This window comes from Rattus norvegicus, chromosome 19 (genome assembly GCF_036323735.1).
Source record: "Rattus norvegicus strain BN/NHsdMcwi chromosome 19, GRCr8, whole genome shotgun sequence".
NCBI classification, from domain to species: Eukaryota; Metazoa; Chordata; class Mammalia; order Rodentia; family Muridae; genus Rattus; species Rattus norvegicus.
Window position 1 is genome coordinate 65,721,551 of NC_086037.1, and position 20,511 is coordinate 65,742,061.

The following is a 20,511-nucleotide window of genomic DNA, read 5'->3' on the forward strand; positions in this document are numbered from 1 at the left end:
GGTCCAGTATGGCCCTCACTGGTGCTACAACCAGCCCGGGAGCCATTCAAGTAGCAACTGGGTGTAGGGCCCCCGCTGCGAGTGGACGCGGGCTGCTAGTTTAGGTGGGTGGATGCACCTGGGACATCCTGTGTTTGAGGCAGTGCACACTGTCTCTGCTGTCATGGGTTCCCAGAGACAGGGCCAGTTAGTCCCAGCTTGCAAATGTGCTTGGCTTGAGTGAAGCCTTCTATGTTCTGGGAGCATGGTTAGGACCTCTGCAAGATCCTTGACCCAGAGAACAGCTGACTTCAGGGCAAAGGACAGCAGGCCTCATTCAGTGAGTCACATCAGTTCCAGAGTGCTCCAACGAGGAATTTTGTTTATAAGCAGCTCTCCTCTGAACGTGGAAAGCAAATTCAGCCCAATTTGTGTCTCTAAGAGTTCAACTCCTAGACCTAGAGTGGATGCTGACTCCCTGAAGTGCGTGTGCGGGAGGGAATTTGGGTTGTCTCTGAAGACTGGGGCCTCCGAGAGACAGGACTTGGGTCCTCAAAGAAAAGTGACTTTCTCTGGATGGAGACTGTTTGGCCCTGAAGGAAAAGGCAGCTACTACCCCCCCTCCTTGCCCCCCACTCTTAGGATCGGATAAAACTCTTAGGAGGTTGGTGTGCGTCACCAGGACTCTGAGTTGCTGCTTAATTCCCTAATGCTGCAAAGTCCATCTAGGAAGCAAGCATTCTGTTTCTCTTTGTACCAGCTACATATGACCCTAGAGACAACGAGGGAAGAGCAGGGAAGGGTAGGGTGGGGTGGGGCTAGCTCAGGGTGTGCCTGCTGTGTGAGGTCTTGGCTGCGCTGGTGGAAGGCAAGGGGTGATTGCGTGGCCAGAGGACAGGCTAGGGTTCCACTCACGCAAAGCTCGCCAACCGTTCGTGTTTCTGCCTCCCATTTTTCTCATCAGTGAGCAGGATTCGATACCACACACTGAGGAGCAAAGAGGCTTAACAGGCATGAGGAGCTTAGAGCAGAGCCTGTTGCTCAGTAAATGCCAAAAATAACCGCATTTCTGTTTATCACGCATCTGTAATTAAGCCACGAGTGATTAGATAGTTGCACTATAAATGTTAAATTATCCTTGCTAATGAGCTACAATGCCAATGGTTTAAGTAAGTGTGTGTGTCTGTCAACTATGTCAAAGTAATTGTTAGTAGGGTGTGGTGGGGCACTCCTGTAAGCTCAGTACTTGGAAAACTTCGGCAGGAGGATGTTGAGTTCAGGACCATCCGGGGGCTACACAGTGAAACATTGTATCAAGAAACCAAGCTACAACAATAGCGGAATTAATACTCAATTGTTTGGAGTGATTAAGAAATGTATGGCTGTGAAGAATTATATGGTTTCCTTTAATTATGGATACTGATTTAATTGTGTATGATATTAATGTGGTCATTTTTAAACCTCCCATTGTAAACAGTAATGAAATTATTAAACTTCTCTCATGAAGTTCCTTACACAGTCTGTGCCAGCCTCGTAGAAAGGCTGTCTTGTTGACTCCCGGATCCCAGCTTCCCGCCCAGCACCTGGAGTTCTTTAGCACTCTTTTTTTTTTTTTTTTTTTTGTTGTTGTTATTATTATTCTGTCAGTTTTGGAGAAAGAGTCTTAGTCTGTGCTCCAGGCTGACTTCAAACTTGATTTTGATGCTCACCCAGCAGGTGGTGGGAGAGGCAAGGGAGGCATTGCATGTGGTGCACCGGAAGCCCTGGAATGGGAAGAAGGGGCCTTCCCAGCTTTCTCCGAACTTGAAGGCAATTCCACAGGTTGCTTTAAGCAGTCCTATGGACTTGCACATCCCCCTCAGGAGGAGTCACTGTGAGCATCCCTTAGAGAACATTGAAATAGCATGCTTTTCCTATAGGCAGTCTTTCCTATGTGGTGGGAGAGGAAGAGGCAGGAGAGGGAAGGAAGGGCAGAATCTGGGATCTCAGTGAGGAAGGTCCTCCTGTTTTACCCCCACCCCCACCCCCAGCATGTGCAAGTGGAGGACTGAGTTCTGAGTGACCCTGCCTTGGGGCTGTGTTACTGAGTGGGACTGATCTCAAAGCCGTTGGCATTATGGGTCACACCCTTGCACTGAGGGCATGATGGCTTTACCATCCCCTGCTTTGCTTAAAAATCACCCAAACCCCCAAAGGGACACAGGAGGGATCCTCATGGCAGGTCCTTGGACATCTTTGGGGGAGAAAAATCAGTGTTTCAGCCACCCCAGATTCCTTTTTCCTTCATGTCTATGGCTTCTGCAGGGGTCTCACAGTCTTTAGTGCCCTGTCTTCTGTTAGGGGCAGGGCGTTGGTCAATGCAGGTTAGAGATCCTAAGGCCAGAGTAAAGCGACTATTGCTAGGGCCTCTGAGAATAAGCCAAGAGTCTCATAATGGGAGAGCCTTCTCGATTATCCATGCCGGCCAATGTCCTAGTGTTGAGTCAGAACTATGGAGAGGGGACCTGTGGGTCAGAGAAGACACGTGACACCTCAGAACAGGGTTTAGTTGGGCTGCAATGACTTGAAGATAGAAGTCAGGCCATGAGCCAAGGGATGAGGTGGCTCTTGAAGCTGAGGACATCAGGGAAACAGACAGAAGGTTCTAGAAGGAACCACCACCCCAATTTGCAGCCCTGACCTTGAGGACTGTCAGGGTGTGCTGTTCTAAGTCATGTCTACAGCACTGTCCTACAGCCATGGGACAGGGGCACGGAATGTTGACATTCGGAGGAGAAACCCAGGACCCCCAGGATGGGTGTTAGGGGTTGTGTGTTTTATGGTGGGTCACATCATCTATCCCCTTTTCTCCAGACTCAACTTCCCCATAGCTGCTTCTCTCTAATCAGCGCCTGACCTTCTCACAGGGGAGCCACACACACAGTACTTGGGGACAGTGGGGTGGAAACCCCAAGGTTGAAAATAGCCCTGCATTAGTCTTGGTTAGGTTTCTGCTCTCTTCTCCGAGGCAGCCGGCTGAGAAAGCCACTTCCTTCTGCCAGCCCACTGTCCATACTGGCATCTGTCTTCTGTCCTGCTGAGCTCCCAGCCGCCTGGGGCTGGCAGGCCCAGAGGTGGGTCTCTGTGGGAAGGTTTTCCCTGTGATCCTGTTCTGGCTGTGGCAGAAGTTTTGGTGCAGAGGGGTGGGGATGGGGTGCTGCCTGCTTCTATCTTCTTCTAGAGTCTTTCTCGTTGTCAGGTTCGAGGCCGTGTTTCCTTTCTCAGGGTGAGAGCTCCAACCACGACGGTGTCACGGCCAAGAACTTGTTTCCACTCAAAAACCACGGGCCAGCACAGGCCTTTCTCAAGAAAATTTTTTCTTCCCTGTATTTCTCAAGCTTGACCTTAAGGGCCAGTGGCCACTGGGAAAAAATGTAAATGACGTTGTAGGACAGGGATCACCATCGGTGTGGAGGGAGAAAGAGGTTTTTAAAGTGGGCTCTACCGTTTGTCCCATTTCACATGGCCGCTTCTTAAATGCCAGGGGCACAAATCGTGCCCTGCTCACGTGGCTTGGAGACAAAGCTTCAGATGATGGCTTGTCACTCTCGTCTCACCGCCGAGCAGGCTGGAGATGTTTGCTGGGGAAAATGGATGTGTGAGCAAGGAACCGCTGGGTCAGATGTGACTTGAAGGCTCTAAAACATAGGGTCACCCCCTCTGCTAAGTCCGACCCATGTGCTCACTTGAAATCACTTTCCAGGTGGATGCCAGTGCCCTGAGTGTCTTCTGGACTGGAAGATGACCCGGTGGGGACAGTGGTTCATTTCAGCATGCTGGATTCTACTCATGATCCCTGGTGGCTCCAGCGATGTCCAGGGCAGCTCCCCTCAGTCATGATCCGGAAGACTGACAGGTGGTGGCATCCTTATCCCATCTCCCTCCACTTCAAGAGCATCAATCCCATTATTCAGATAGAGAAACTGAGACCCAGAGGCGAGCTATAAGCGGCAGAGTAGCTCATGCTGGCCATGAGGTGACCCAGTGCTTGGTGGAGGGTCAGCAGCCTGTCAGGCTCTTTACCATGGAGCTCTGACGGTGTGGGGCACCCTGCCTCCCTGTGTGTGTTTCAGAGGAGGGTCCTATCCTCACCCAGCTATGGATCGTGGCATCTCTGACACATTGGTTCTTCCGGGTGGGTCTGTGACTGGATAACAGCCGGAGAATACAAGGGGGTGCTCCACTGAGCTTCTGGGAGGTTCTCCCAGCCCTTCCTAGCCATCCAACAGGTACTCGGACTCTTCAGCCTTGAGTCTCCATCTTTAACCCTTTGTGCAGGAGACTGTCTTCTTACCTCCGCTTGGCCTCCTGTGCTTGTGGGACTCCCCTGCACGCACATGGATAGAGCAGAGGGATATGTGACTCCCCTATATGTGCACAGATAGAGCAAAAGAAGTGGTGTGGCAAACGGAGCAACACGAGCTGCTGGGATGTCAGGCACACGGCACGGACGGCTCCATTGTGGGTGCCTTGGTCTCCCGGGAAACTGTTTCCCCCAAACCCCCGCGTCCACAGAGGATTCTCCAAGTCCACAGACCAATGGCAATGGGGCAGCTCAGGGCTCGGGAACACGTGCTCTGCCAGGGGATACATCTTCGTGACCCCCCCCTCATAGGTCTCCCAGTCCCTGGGGTCTCCAGCAGCGCCTACCTACTATCCATTTTGCTCCCCAGCAAGTTAGCCTGAGCAGTTTCCCCAAAGGTCCAGAGATGACACGGCCTGCCTGCGACACTCTGGAGCCCCAGCCTGCTTCCTGTCTGAGTAGCTTCTCCTTCCTGCCACCCCAGCCACGAGAGCTTCCTTTTGCTTTTCCCGGGATCCACATGCCCTTCCAGTGATCTCACAGCTAGTGCCCCACCACTTCCTCTGCCTGGAATCTGCTTCCTTCCCTCATGGGCAGTTGACATCTCCCTCCTTCACACTCCTCTGCCAACAGCCACCTTGGGAAAAGCTCTCCCCTGGCCTCCAGAATAGAAGAACTCCCTCTGCACTGACAGAGCTCGGGCGAAGACACCCATACGTGAGACTCTCTTCCTTTCGTTAGTGAGGCTCCTCTATGGTACACTCAAGGAGGGCAAGACTCTTTCCACTCGTGTTCCCTGGTGCATCTTCAGGCCTGCAGCCTGGGGCCAGGTGCATGACATAGGGTCCAGTACTCTGTGACTCCATCCATTCCCTATCAATCCACCTGACACTTGCTCTTGTATTTGCTTAGCAACTATCCACCCAACCATACATCCATTCATCCACCCACCCATCCATCCATCCACCATCCACCCACCCATCCATCCACCATCCACCCATCCACCATCCACCCACCCATGCATCCACCCACTCACCCACCCACCACCCATCCACCCACCCACCATCCACCCACCCATCCACCCACCATCCACCCACCCACCATCCACCCACCCATCTACCATCCACCCACCCATGCATCCACCCACCCACCCACCACCCACCCACCACCCACCATCCACCCACCCACCACCCACCCATCTACCCACCCATCCACCCACACATCCACTATCCATCATTCACCCACCCATCCCTCTACTGAGCCAAGCACAGTGACAGGTTTGTCACTCAGGATCAAGGGAGAGTCACTGCCCTCCCTCTGAGCCTATTGTCTTGGTGACTGCAGGGAATAGTCCTGTCTGCTGATGGACCTACAGGCCTTGCTGTGGCTGTGGCTATGGCTGGGCCTGTGCTGGGTGCAGATGATGGCTCAAAGCAAGGCAAGGCTGCCACATTTGCATTCTTTACCATTTTGGTCTCAGTTTTGTAGAGGAAACTTTTCTGGAACTCTTTTAAAAACCAGAAAAAAAAAAAAAAGCACAGGAAATCACATCTTGGGTTCTTGGTCACTAAATTTGTGCTAAGTTTGAACACAGCCTTCTTTCTTTCCTTCCTTCCTCCTTTCTCACTTTTCTTTCTTTTATCTTTCTCTCTCAAGTGTGAAGAGTGGGGGGAGTGCTGGCCTGCAGTGTAGGGGGGGGAGTGCTGGCCTGCAGTGTAGGGGGGGAGTGCTGGCCTGCAGTGTAAGGGGGGGGAGTGCTGGCCTGCAGTGTAAGTGGAGGGAGTGCTGGCCTGCAGTGTGTGGGGGGGAATGCTGGCCTGCAGTGTAAGGGGGGGAGTGCTGGCCTGCAGTGTGTGGGGGGGAATGCTGGCCTGCAGTGTAAGGGGGGGAGTGCTGGCCTGCAGTGTAAGGGGGGGGAGTGCTGGCCTGCAGTGTAAGGTGGGGAGTGCTGGCCTGCAGTGTAAGGGGGGGGGAGTGCTGGCCTGCAGTGTAAGGTGGGGGGGAGTGCTGGCCTGCAGTGTAGGGGGGGAATGCTGGCCTGCAGTGTAAGTGGAGGGAGTGCTGGCCTGCAGTGTAAGTGGGGGGAGTGCTGGCCTGCAGTGTAAGGGGGGGAGTGCTGGCCTGCAGTGCAAGGTAGGGGGAGTGCTGGCTTGTAGTGGAAAGTGTGTGTGTGTGTGTGTGTGTGGGTGCTGTTCTGCAGGGAAGGGGGTGGAAATGGGAGTGGGCACTACAGGATGCCCAAGGGGGAAGATGCCTTTGAAACAGGATGGTTGGGGTGGGGATGGTACTCAGGCAGGGATGAGGTTTGGTCATGAAGTGGTTCAAAGCAAGCAGCCTTACTCAGCTGCAGGAGCCCCTGAGAGTGGCCAAATGTCCAGGATGTGCCTGCTGTGGGTGCTGTGCCTGCCATGGGTGCTGTGCTGGTTACCACAGTCCTTATTAGGCTCAGGAGGTCAGAGCATGTGGTGGGCCGGGATGGAGGGAGAACGGTGTCTGTTGCTTCAGCTGTGGGCAGGAGCTCTGTTTCAGGTGCTCTAGCTTCCTCCTCTGTAGAGCCAGCATACATATCCTGGGACCCCAGTTTCTCAGATCCACGTGAAGGTGAAGGGAGAGTGCCCATGGTGCTGGTCCCCAGTGCAAATTCCCCACACTGATTTCAGGCAGCAGGGTGGATACAAGGGACCAGAGAAAGCCACTAGGCAAAGGAACAGAGTATCCAGCTGGCAAGGTGGGGGGACTGTGGACCCCACAGAACCAGCTGTGCCTGGGGAGCTCCCAGGTTCAGAGGCAACCCCCTTTAGCACCCCGGTATATGTTGTGGGTTTGACCAGGCGGAGTCTCAGTCTCTTCTGGGCTCTCCTGTAGATCTACGGTTCCGGAGTGGATTTGGATGCTCTCTCAGGACCATGCCCGCTCCTATCACAGAGCCACGGATCTGAGCTGACAAGATCCAAACCTGTGTCTTCAGTAGCAGTTGCAACTTCTCCGGGAGTAGACCATTCTGCTCGGGGTCCCAGCACCTCATAGTCAGTGTCTCATCCCAACCTTGCCTGCCCCTTGCCTGGTTACTGCGTCTCAGCTAAAGCCAGCTACGGAGATGGAAGCCTCTGCCATTAGACTCGCGCCAAGCTGCTGTCATGTCCCGTGGGACTCATTTGCCATGGGTGCAGAAGGCAGTTTTCCTAACAGACATTTGGCTACGGATCTGATCTGCTACAGTAGCTCCTAGCTCATTCCCTCCACTTGGAGCTGGGCTGTGTGCTGGGGGGTGGCCATGAGCCCCAGGGGACAATGGAAACTCAGGAGTTGGGGTAGTACCCCAGCTCCTCTCTAGGCTTCAGGCTCCTGCTCTCCTTTCGAGCAAGAGAAAAAGATTCTAGAATCTAGCTGTTGTGAGATTAGCACCTGACTGTCATCCTCAGCTGTCCCATCAATGACCCCTTCTGTGGCTCCAAGGAGAGCTTGTTCACTCACTATATGGCTCCCCCACAAGTTTGCTCCTTCATGGGCTCCACAACAAAGCTTCTCCCAGGGCCAGGACTGAATGGCCTGGGAGACAGCGCTTCCTCTTTTGTGAGCGATAGGGTTTGCCTTGCACAAGGTCCCTCAGTGCAGGGGTAACGGGAGACAATGCAGCTAGGTTCATGGGGATTTAACTTCAGTGTTCTTTCCTTGCTGGTACCAGGTCTGCTGCTAAATTCCCCCTGTCTCTCCCGCCATCCATCCCTCCTTCCTGTTCTCCATCCTTCCTTACTTAGACCGTCCAGGCTGTTCCCCGATTCCCTACATAGTCAGGGATGACCTTGAGTTCCTGGCTCTCCTGCCTCCTCCTGAGGCTGTGATTACAGGGGTTCTTCATGCCAGGTTCATGCCGTCCTGCGGGTGAAACTCAGGGTTCTTGCACACTAGGTGAGCATTGTACCCCTGAGCCACATCTCAGGTCCCTGGTCTCTGTCTCTTAAGATGGACCTTCTTTGGATCTCTGAGCAGCAGGACCCTAAACTAGGTTCATTCTGGGCAGGCCACTTGACCCGACTACCACAGTTTCCCGGTCTTTAAGGGAGGAATAATAGGGCAGCTCTTGTATCAATACAGAACTGTGGTGTGGATTGTGGTGCTGGACACAACCATCAGGTCCTCCTTAATGAATGGTCCTTTGGAAGATGCAAACACCATGCAACAGATTTGATAATTACACCCTATATCCTAGTGGGGTGGGCGTAGTTGGTGCCCCCACTGAGGCTTAACAAGGGGAAGTGACAACTGTGTAAGGCAGCTGCCCACTGGTGCAGCCTGGCCTGTGTGGTGAGTCCCTTCCTGTCTTCTCAGAGTCATAGAGAGTGAATTCTGCTTATGGTCTCTGAATGAAAGTTCTTAGGGGAATAAGAGCTGTCTTGTTACACATTCTTTGAGGCAGATTTGAGGACAATTAAAATTTTAGTGATGGGGGCTGGAGAGATAGTTGAGTGGTTAAGGCTGTGGACTGGTTTTACAGAGGACCCAAGTTGGGTTCCCGGCGGCTATGTTGGGCAGCTCACAACTGCCTGTAACTCCAACTTGGGGTCGGGGGTTGCTCTCCTCTGACCTCCTCAGGCACTGACATGCCTATAGCATATACATTATAGATAAAAACATATTTAAAATAAAAACACTTTAATGACCGTGGAGATCCGGAATGTGGCAGAAGAGCTAGATTATCTTGGGCTATCTCAGCCCCTAAATAGCTCTGCACTGCCCACCTCTGTGGGTGACCTAACATTCTCATGACTGCAAGTAAGTTCTTCAGATTATACAAACAGAACCTGGCTCCTATCATCCCAAAGGCTAAGAATGTCATGGGGGTGTCTGAGGTTTAAAATAGATTCCCTTTCTAAGCCTTAACCCTCCTGACTTATGTCTCCAATGATGTATTTGAAAGATGCCTCAGCTGATATTGTTCTTTTTCCTTTGAAAGGGCCATGGTTGGTCACTCGGATATTTGTCCCCAGAACAAACTGGCTCTTGTGTGCTTTGAGGCGAGAGCTGTGTTTTGTTTTTGTTTTTGTTTTTTTTTGTTTTGTTTTGTTTTTTTTTTGAGGTAAAGGGCCCATTCCCTTCCATGCTGAGGAGACCCTGGCTGGGGTGCAGAGTGTCACCGTGTGCATGTGCAGCCAGATACACCCCCATATCTTTTCTTGTTCCTATTTCAGGTTCTCCTTCTGAATTTCAGTTTGGCTCAGGCTCCTGCCTTGCTGCCTGCCCTGGCTGGGAGCAGAGTTTCAGGGATCCTGTCCACCAAGGTAGTTCCACACCAGTTCCCGAGGTTACTCACACACCTCTCTGATAAGAAAACCGAAAGGTGAACTTGAACACTTGAGAACGCCAGCAACTTCCTGAATCCAGCCGTCCTCACCCCACCTCAAGGGACGAGTGACTCCTCAAGAGGAATCACTGGAGGAAACCCTGAGTTTTCGATAGCCCTGGAAAGGGAACTAGCCTAGGGCAGGTCTGGTTTCAGGATCTCACCTCACCTACTGGGGAGGGTGGCGAAGTAAGGGGGACCCCCTGCAGGGCCCCAAGGTAGAATTTCTTACCGTGCTCTGCTGGGGCCTGGTGTTCCTTGGCCACCTGTGTCTGACAGCCCCTTGCTTCATGGCCATGGGGTTGCAACATAGCTCCTGAGGTTTCCGTGGTCTTCCAGTCAAGGCTGGTCCAGGTGCTGAGGGAAGGGACACGTGGGAGCCAGAATTAGACCCCCCATGGAAAAACCATCGCCCTGCCTGATGTTTGTAGCTTTTTCACTTCAGGACCCACACCCTGCAACTGACTTTGGAACTCGATTCTGTACTGACATCAAACTGGTTTCCACCCTGTCTTTTACCTCAGTTCCCTCCAAAGTCAAGGGCCAGATCCTGGGTGTGGGTCTTTCTTTCTATCCTGTCAGGCTGGGCTGTCTAGGTAGCTGCTGTCCTCAGTGGCTGGTTTCCTCTCCCAAACCCTTGGGTATCTTCAGCACCTGCCTCTCCTGGGGCCTTGTAGAATGGAGAGTCAATGCCTGTGTAGTGCTCCTCAGATGACAGGCACTGTGTGGGTAAACAGGAAACATCCGTGCTGAGTGAAGGGAGTACAGGGTGTCCCTAAAACCTACTCACTTCAATGGTTAGATACAACTGCAAGTATTTTCTTGTAAAATAATTGTGTGTGCGCGTGCATGTCTGTCTGTCTGTCTGTCTGTAATGGCAAGGGGAAGGTGTGGGATTCCCTGTATTTGGAGTTACGGGCAGTTGTGAGCCACCCAAAATGGGTGATGGAAAGTGAACTCCAGTTCCCTGAAAAAGTCACAAGAACTCTCAATGACTAAGCCACCTCTCCTGTCCCAAGGAACAACTTTAAACATCTCAAAACATTGTAAGAATAGTAAAAGTAGGGGCTGGAGAGGTGGCTAGGCAGTTAAAGAGCACTGTCTGCTCTCCCGGAGGTCCTGAGTTCAATTCCCAGCAACCACGTGGTGGCTCACAACCATCTGTAATGGGATCTAACACGCCCTATTCTGGCATGCAAGAATACATGCAGATAGAGCACTCGTATACATAAAAAAAATAAATCAATCAATCTTAGAGAGAGAGAGAGAGAGAGAGAGAGAGAGAGAGAGAGAGAGAGAGAGAGAGAGAACTATAAAGGACACTGTCATGGCCAGAGTCACCTGCTCTGTGTTGCCATAGCCTTGTTGGGGTGGAACACACATCACCTGTAGTTCATCCATTAGTTTTGTAAAGTTTGGTCCAGCTGGCTTTAGTGCTGGATAGATTTGGTCAGGCCTGGAGGGCGCCAAGGACAGACCAGTCTCTGACAATCAGGAGCCTGTAAAACCGGGAGCTGAAGCCGCAAGCTGCAGGTCTCAGATCTGGAAGGATGGACTCTTCATCGTTATCTCCAGCCCTGGGTGGAGACGCAACTTTCTGAACTTCCAGAAAGATCCCAGGATTCCTACCTAGCAGAGGCTTTCTGGTAAAGAAGGAAGACATACCTTGCCCATCCCTTGAGGATTAATCCTATGGGCCTGTCAATCACCTGCATAGGAAGGCGCCTCTCAGGAGAGCTGTCTGCTGCAGACATTTCAAACTGTAGCATGAAGCCTGCCTAAACCTGTGGGTCAGCATGACAGGCTCTCTGGTCACTGTCACCCTGCATTTCTCTCCATGTTGGACCCTCAGGCCACTGTCCACTTTCACCCTCGAGAATGATACACATCCTAATCAAGCCTTTGTCTTCTGTGCTATGTATGCTCTGTGTCTCGACTGATGTGTTTCTGCAGGGCTGACAAGGACTGGGAAACTGAGGAGAGGCCAGAGGGGATGCTGGCTACTTTTACTGTATTCAGAGAGTTGTACGACCTTCCCTTCAGGCAGTTTCCAGACCCAACCAGAAGCACTGGGAGTGGGGGGGGGGATGGGGTTGGTGGGTGGGTGGGGTGAGGAGCTTAGTGGCCTGTCCACAGGCTGTGACAACTGCTGCCATGACTTTATCTAAACAATGCAAGCTGACTGCCGACTTTTTGGTGGCTGCGTTTCTATGTTAGATTAAGTCTCAGGCTTGAATGCTCTCCGGAACCACCAGGGAAACCCCCATACCTTCTGTCCCTTGTGCAGGGCATGGAACCTAGGTACATGCTAGACCAATGCTCTGCCACTGAGCAGAACCCCTAACATCAAAGATTTCTGCCTACGTTTAGGGATGAACAGGAAGCTCAGGTTGAAAGAGTCTGCTCTGGAAGGTGCTAAGGGGACTGCCCGGTCTTCCTACCCCTAGATCTGCTTAGCTTTGACTCTGAGATCTCCTCACAGCCTGGCCCAGTCTCCCAACCCAGGCCTGTTTTTAGCATTGTGTGTCATGCTGGCTGGGTCTAGGGAGCCTGGGCACTGTAGGGAGATGGCTGTCACTGAGCCTCAAGTCATTACTGTAGGTCACAAAAAGTACATTCAGAGGAGAGGAGGCTTTATTTTACCAGTGTCCTGTGGGAAGCACCTAGGAATGGAGAGTTTTACTGTATTTGTTTACTTTATGTGACACCAGTGGAGGTCAAAGGGCAACCTGTGGGACTCATTTCTCTACTCGAATCCCATGGATCCTTGGGATCGAACTGAGGGAATTGAGTTTGGTGATTAGCTTCACCAGCTTTACCTACTAAGCCATCTGGATGGCCCAGGAGAGGAGCTATTCAATTTTTTTAACTTAATAATTATATATATAATATATATACATATGTATTTTATATATATATATATATATATATATATATATATATATATATATATATATATATATATATATGTCTGAGTGGCCCGTGCATGGAGGACCTTACAGAGGTTGGAGGAGGGGTTCAGATGATCTGCACCTGTAGTTACAGATGCTTGTGAGTCATCACTTGGGTGCTGGGAATTGAACTCAGGACCTCCGGGAGAGCAAACCCAGGTCCTCAGCAAGAGCCGTGTGTGCCCTTGACAGCTGAGTCCTGCCCGAGAAATTCTGTTTAAGTGAAGCAGGAGAGGAGAGATCTCCCTCCTTCTCCCTTTCTTCTTCTTCCCTCCCTCCTCCTCTCCCTTTCCCTTCCCCTCCCTTTCTCTCCCCCTCTCCCTCCCTTCCTCCTTTCCTCCTCTTTTCCTCCCTCCTTCCCTTCTTCCCTTCCTCCCTCTTTTTCTTCCATTTTTTTTTGGTGCTTGTGAAATGAGCGTGTTTAACAGACAGGAGTCAGAGCTTATGGCTGACCAGCAAAGGAAAGATTCAGAAAGCTTCCACAATGGCCCTATCAAAAGAAGGGACTGAAGACAAAGAACTCTGTCCCATCTGGAGATGGGAGGGAACTTTATACTTTTTTTTTTCTTCTCTTTTTCAATAGGGGTATTTTAAAGATTCATTTTCATTTGTCTGGACTTGAATCAACCAACCAACCAACCAACCAACCAAACAAACAAACAACCAAACAACCAGTATATTATCAGTGACTTGGGGCAACCTGGGGCGAGGCTCTCTTACCCTGGGAAGGGACGGGTTATTCTGCCTCTATTTAAATGTGTATTGGTTCTAGTCTCACGGTTTTCTGTAAATTGTAAAGTGACCCCAGGTGTGGAGTGGAGGATTTTAGACTTTGTTCTCCACCACCTGACCTGGTTTGGCCAAAACTGCAAATAAATTCACTTTCTTCACTGATTTTTGTTAGCTAATTCTCTCTCTCTCTCTCTCTCTCTCTCTCTCTCTCTCTCTCTTGAAAATAGATCTCCCCACAATAAATTCTAATTATGGTTTGCTCGCTAATTTCTTTAAAAACATCAAGAGAGGATCGCTACGAGGGATGGCTCTGTGGTTAAGAGCAGGTACTGCTTTTGCAGGGATCCGAGTTTGGTTCCAGCACTCGCGTTGCATCTCACAAACACCTGACTCTAACTCTCAAGGATCCAACACTGCTGCCTTCCTAGGGCCCCTGCATACCTGTCTTTATCCTAGACTGCCCCATGATTAGAAAATAAAAGGAACCTTTGAAATATAAGGAACTCAGACTGGGAGGTGGCTTAGCAGTCAGCGCTCGTTGCTCTTGCAGAGGACCTGAGTTCAGTTCCCAGCTTCCATGTGGTGACTCACAACCATCTGCAATTCCAGTTCTAGGGGATCTGATGCCCTCCTCTAACCTCCACAGCCACCAGGTACACATGTGGTGTATATTCGATAGGCAGGCCACGCATCCACACACAGGGGGAAACCTTAAAGAAACAAAACAACAGCAAAAACCCCAACCAACCAACCAACCAACCAACCAACCAACCAACCAAAACAAAAAACCCCCAAAACCAACCAACCAACAAAATCCCCAAACCAAGGAAACCAAGGCAGCAGGTTTATGGACCTAAGTAGCAATATCTACTGTTCTGGAGACAGGAGCATCTCTGAGCTGACACAAAGTTGCAGAATATCTCTGAGCTGACACAAAGTTGCAGAGCATCTCTGAACTGATGCAAAGTTGCTGCAGGGCTGCAGAAGCAGTCACTGTCTGGCCTTTTCCAGCTTCTCTGGGGTAGTGGAGAGGGACTCATTCTCTCCAGATTAGGGACAGCCGTGGAGTGTTGACATCAAATTTCTGCCTCTCTCCTTCCACTCTCCCAAGTAGAGGTAACCATGGATGACTTCAAACAACCCTTCTCAAAACTCGCTGGTTACTAACTTCATCCCCAGCAATATAACTGGTCCTGGGTTTAGATACGGTTTCCAGGGGGACAGGGGTGTGGGCTCCTCACTATTCTCATTTCACGGATGGAAAAACCAAGGCTCAGAAGAGCTGGGCAGCTTGCCTGAGACCACACAATCAAGTGAGTGCTCAAGGGAGGCTATCTCCGTTGCCTCCACCCCCACTAACTTCTACATTCCCATCTCCTTGATCAATCCCTTGTGTGCTGTCCACTCTCTCCTGTGGCTGGCAGGTGCAGAAGCCATGTGACACAGGGTGGAGCCCTGTGTCCCCTTTCCCAACCCCCTCCATTCTCTGAAGGTTGTTGACCAAAGTGCTCCACACTTTCTTCATGAGGTTTCTGTTCACCAAGTCAGGTCAGCTGCACGGTGGACCACAAACAGCTGGCAACACAGCTAGTGGTAAGAGCTGGCCAGCAACATTGGAGACAGCTGGGAGCTGTGGCTTCCATTTTAGACGGAAGCAGTCACTTCTGGAGGTCAGGCTCTGTTATGGCCCCTGCGTGCTGTGGGTTGGGGGTGAAGGCCATGGCACCTCATTATCCAGCACTGGGGGTGAGGCAGGGGATTGAGGGCAAGTTGGAATTCTAGAACATTTTGGAGGAAGCCTTTCCATCAAAGGCAGTATGTGTTAGCCCAGCACTGATGGAAGGAGAGAAACCACAACTGAGGCAGGGTCTGCAGGCTAGAAGGCTGACATGGTTTGCTGGCTAGACCAGGCAGCTCCTCTTTCAACTGTCCTGACAGGAAGCAAGATATTCTAAAGAGACATGTGTGCTCCTCTCTCTGGCTATCAGCTTTGGAAACAACGGACTCTAAGAAGAGACCTCACATGGCCCCGATGGCATGGCAGATGACCTTATGGGACAGACTGGAGCTATGGCAGCAGTGATGGGAAGATTCACAACTGGGTCAGGACCCCTTAGCTCTGCATGCCCCGTGCCTTCTATTTAAATAGAAATCTCCTCTCAGGACCCCGAGAATGGACTTGAGGGTCAGTGTCCCTCTTTTTTCCTCTTCCCAACATGGACACCCATGTCTTCTGAATAAAGTTCCTTTCTCTGCTTCTCCCTGTTCCTTGTCTGTTGAATTGGACTGTTGGGGTGGGTGGCTGAGAACAGTGACAGTCTCTTAAGTGGAACCCAGGCCCTTTGTCAATGGTGCAAGACTAGCTGGGGACATAGGTCAAAGGACTCCCCTGGATCCCCTTTCCTCCCTCTTGAATGCCTTTCCTTGTAGCCTTGGCTCCCTCAGAACATTCCAGCAACTATCACAAAACTCCTTTGCAGGGGGCTGGGGATTTAGCTCAGTGGTAGAGCAAACCCAGCCCTAAGAGAGGAAAAAGCCCACACTGCTCGTTGGAAGCAGTATTGAGAGTCTGAGTAGCCATCTCTGCGGGGGCTGTGTATCAGCGACTCTCGCCTGCCATTTTCCTGGTGACAATTTGAAGGTGTATAGCTCCGAGGACAGTGTGCATGATATTATATATATATATATATATATGTATATATATGTATATACATATACATATATATTTTAAATTACAGTTAGGATCACAGCCTGGCCCCAGGATGAAGACAATAGGCTTCTGGGTGGTGGGCTGGTAAGGAATGGTTCTTTTTCTCCTTTCAGATTTTTATATAATGTTTTTATGACTGTTTTTACGATTGATTAAAAAAAAAAAAACCAAGGGAAAATGTGTTCCAACAAAGCTCATGACTGAGAGGGGGTGGCAGCCTGGCTAGGTTTCCGTTCCTCGTGAGGTGACTTCCCACCTGTGATTCAGGCTCCCTCACCGCTGCTGGTGGAAGTGAGCCAGCCCCAGGGATGCCACACCCGCAGGGAGCCTCCTGCAGCTGCACGGACAGCCAAGAGCTTCAGCCCCTAGATTCTCCAGAAAGACCACCTTGACCCAAACAGCCTCCTGCCCAAAGTACAGCCAGGTGTTTCATGGGAGGGAACCATGCGTTTCACAGCACGCCTGACAAAGTTACAGCCCAAAGACACCCTAGCCTCTGCCACCCAAGGCCTGTTTGTTAGGACACCTCCTAATCCCCACTCCCTCCTTCTTAGGTCCCTGGAGGCATTTGAGACCTATTACCAGCCAAAGTCAGTGCCCACCCTTCCTGGGCTAGCCAGGTCCGAGTCCTCTTCTGGGGGGCCTCGGGCCACAGCCAGGGGTAGCCCAGGGCTCCACACCCTACATGAACCTCTCACAGAGCAGAAGTTCCCAGGGAGCCTCACTTGGGCCTTGTTTCCCACCAGCTTCTCCTGCCTTCCAAATAGGCCACCTCCCCCCCCCCAACCCCGTCCCCTGTCCCCAGGCACTTGTGTGACGAGGCTAGACCACTTAATGCTGCCACCTCTCTGTCACCAGCACAGCAGAGCTGCTCTTTCCAGGGTCCTAGATGCTTGGATTTCCATGTCTGGAGGTCATATGTCTGTTCTCCCAACAGACCTGCAGCACTCTAGCTAAGGCCCAGGACCTTTCTAGAAAAATCTTGGTTTATTCCCCCAGGACCACTGTTTCTCCTGCAAAGGAGGTTTTTTTTTTTGTTTGTTTGTTTGTTTGTTTGTTTGGTTGGTTTTTTTTTTTTCGGAGCTGGGGACCGAACCCAGGGTGGCCATGTTGCTGGCCCTTGTCCCATCTTTAATGTGCCCTTCAGTCCCGCTTGCCACATAGGGCTCAGGCCCCTTACAATATGGTCCCTCTAACCGCTCACTGAGTGATGGTATCTCACTTCAGCCAAGTTTCTGTCGAGTATCACATCTCCAGAGAAAGCTGTCCCCCCTGTCCCCTCCTCAGCCACCGCTCAGCTTTGTCTTCCTCGAGGATGCTTGTCTCACCTGATGCCTGCCCAAGCTTGTCATGATGAGGGGTGGCCTGTTTAGCTCACAGGACTAGTTCTTAGTATTTACTGGCTCTCTGTCACTTCTCCTGTGACTCAGATACTTGGGATTCATTTACTATGTGTGGTGACTCGAACCTTAACACTCCGGAGTCCAGCCCCTAGAAAGACTCAGACCCTGGAGGCAAACCTGATCTTAGTGATTTGGGCCTGGACCAGCATCCTCTTACTAAAGCCACTGGCCTGGGCTGTTTCTTACACACCTGCTTAATTATTCTCATCCTCACAGTGGGACAGTGGTGGCTCCTGTCTCTCTGGGTGGCTATGGACAAACAGACACGTCTCCAAAGTCACTTCGAATGGACAGCAGGCAGCTATTAACCTTGAGAATTTGCTTAACGGGAATACCGTACCTGGAAGGCCATTTCAAAAGGCTGTGGGCAACCTCTTTCCTCTTCAGTCCCTGTGGCTATGACTGGTACAGTTCTCAGTGCTGGATACTCAGTATCCCCTTAGTGCTGAGAACTCAGTACTCTCTGTGCTTGCAGCCTGGGCTCCACTGCACTGTACTCAAGTTTCAAGCCTGTCATTCCCCAGGACTGGGGAGTCAGGGAGCCACTGCTTCTGGGACGTCTTGGGGGGTGGGGGGAGTCAGCAATGTTCTCTATCTAGATGACCCTGTGGGACTCTAGTGAGACACTGGCAAGTGCGAGGCTCCCACAATTGGCTGCAGTTTGGAAGCTCACAGTTCACCAGGTTGTACGCTTTCCAGCCTGGGTGTGTCGTTTAATTTATGTGACTGCCCTTTGGGTGTAAAGAGGTCTTGGCAGGAGTGAAGATTTTCTAAAAAGACCCTTGTGCCCTCCCTTTGACTCTATAGACAAATGGAGCTTTGTGAGGAGAGTTTCATCCTAGGGAAATAAAAGGCCGAGGTCTGGAGTCAGCCTTTGGGGAGCTTGTCTCTTGGGAAGAGTCTTCGCACCGTTCTGACCTTGTCAGACTACCTCACAGGGGAGCCTGGAGCTGGGACAGTGATTGACAGGACCACACTGAGGTCAGGACAGCCAATCTGTGCACCCCTGTGCCTTCTAAACATTTCCACCATCAGAACCCTGGATACGCATGGAGGGTGCGGGGGTGGGGTGGGGGGCATCGCCACACCTACTTCTATTGTGGACACACCGAGTTAATCTCCTTTCTCTGCCCCTCTCCTTCACTCCTCTCTGTTTAATTGGTCTACTGAGGTCGTGCGTCTGAGTCATCCTCAGATCCTGGGTTGTCCGGGCTGCTGGACACAACACAAGTAACGCAAGGCCAATGGCATTAACCCGCCCCTGTCACAGTGGGGGAAACCAAGGCTCAAGGAGGCTGGAACCTTGCCCACCGTTACACAGTTATGGCGCAGGGTGACCCAGGGAACTGTTATCTGGGAGGACAGAGTCAGGCATCCCGAATTCTCCTGACGCTCTGGGAACAGCCCTACCCGCTATCGGCAGCTGGATGGTAGAGAGCAGAAACTCGGGCTTGGCCCTTGTAGTTTAGCTCGCAGGGTCCCACATAGGACCCGGCGACGTATCTTGATGCCTCCCAGGTGCCCAAAGACACCTGGAGGAACCACCACCCAAAGCTTCCAGCCACTTCTTCCCCAAACCTGACCGCACAGTGAAGACATCTGCTGGGGAGGGTGCGGCACCTGCCAGCCCGCAGCTTCTTCCCTACCCGAGGAGGAACCAGTCCCAGGACTGGCTACTTTCACTGTGCTAATTAAAGCCAAGAGGCAGAGGGATGGGATCTGGGGCCTAGGGGGGACACCTGGGGCCTGGGCGATGTTCTGCGACTTTCCTTCTTTTGAAAATGTAAAAGTAAACTTTATATGGGATCCCAGATAGCGAGAGACATAAGAGGTTCCCATGCGCCTTGGAACCTCCCCACTAGGTCTCCATGATTCTTCCTGGATGGAGTACGTACCTATGGTCCCCAGTCTTTGAGGATATATCATCATCACCCAGGCCTGACTGTTGGATGACGTTAGGGTGCAATCTTGGAGGTGGACCCCATGGGTTGAATAAATGCAGATGTCATTTGCCACCGATGCCTGCCATGCAGGGTACTTCCAATGTCCTGGTGCCTCTCAGTTTTACCTGTGCCTCCAGCCTTAGAGAACTGATTGCTGCAGCCAGAGGCATCAGGCCGCCATGGAGAATGGCTGCAGGTCAAGTACATGAAAGAGAGTCTGAGCAGGGCAGTCGTGTTGAGACAGTGTAGAACACAAACGGCAGAGAAGCCCTCATGGGGATAGATTTCACCTGCTCTTCCTCACGGCTGCGAGTCATGAAATGTCAACACAGCTCCCAGAGCCGAAGTCACCTACTGAGATAATGTGTTTCTCTGAGGATAGCTCGGACGGATGAAGACGTTCAGAACAAGACATGAACTGTGCTTAGTAGGGCTCAGATGTGGGCGCCTTGAGTTCTACTGAATCAGCGTCTCCCTCTCACCCTAAAGGCAACACAGCAAACTCCGTTGGGCCACCTGACAATTTCATTCACAGAAGGGAAATTCTTTTTAAGAGACTTCAACCAGCTTGGTCTAAGCTTTGCCTAACCTTTATGCTTTAGTGTAAACTAAACCCCTGAAGAATACACTCAGCGAACCACAGGGCCATGTGTGCAGCCATTGTCAAGACACCTCAGGGTCTCTTGTCCTTGAGTAGTTTGTGTCTCTCTCTTTGGGGCACCATCTAAATATCTAATAACCTTACTACTTTCACTTCTCTTTGGCTCGTCCTGACATTCTTTTCTGTGGCATGCATATAATTCCAGTATTCGAAAGGCTGAGGCAGGGGGATCTTGGATTTGAGATCAGCCCATATGTGAGCACCAAATCCTGCAAGAAACTAACAAATATTTTATGGATGACTACAAAATGCATGGGATACTAAAGATAAAACCAGACACTTTAAGGACATCTGGGCCATTTAAAGTTTCACACGGATAGAAACTTAGCAGTGAAATCAGGGAAGGGTGTCCAGTTTCTGTGGTTTAATTCATCACCTAGTTGGTCTTAGGCTACTGGCGTAACATGACTGAGTTCTTGGAGCAGATATCTCAGTTGGATCATGAGGGA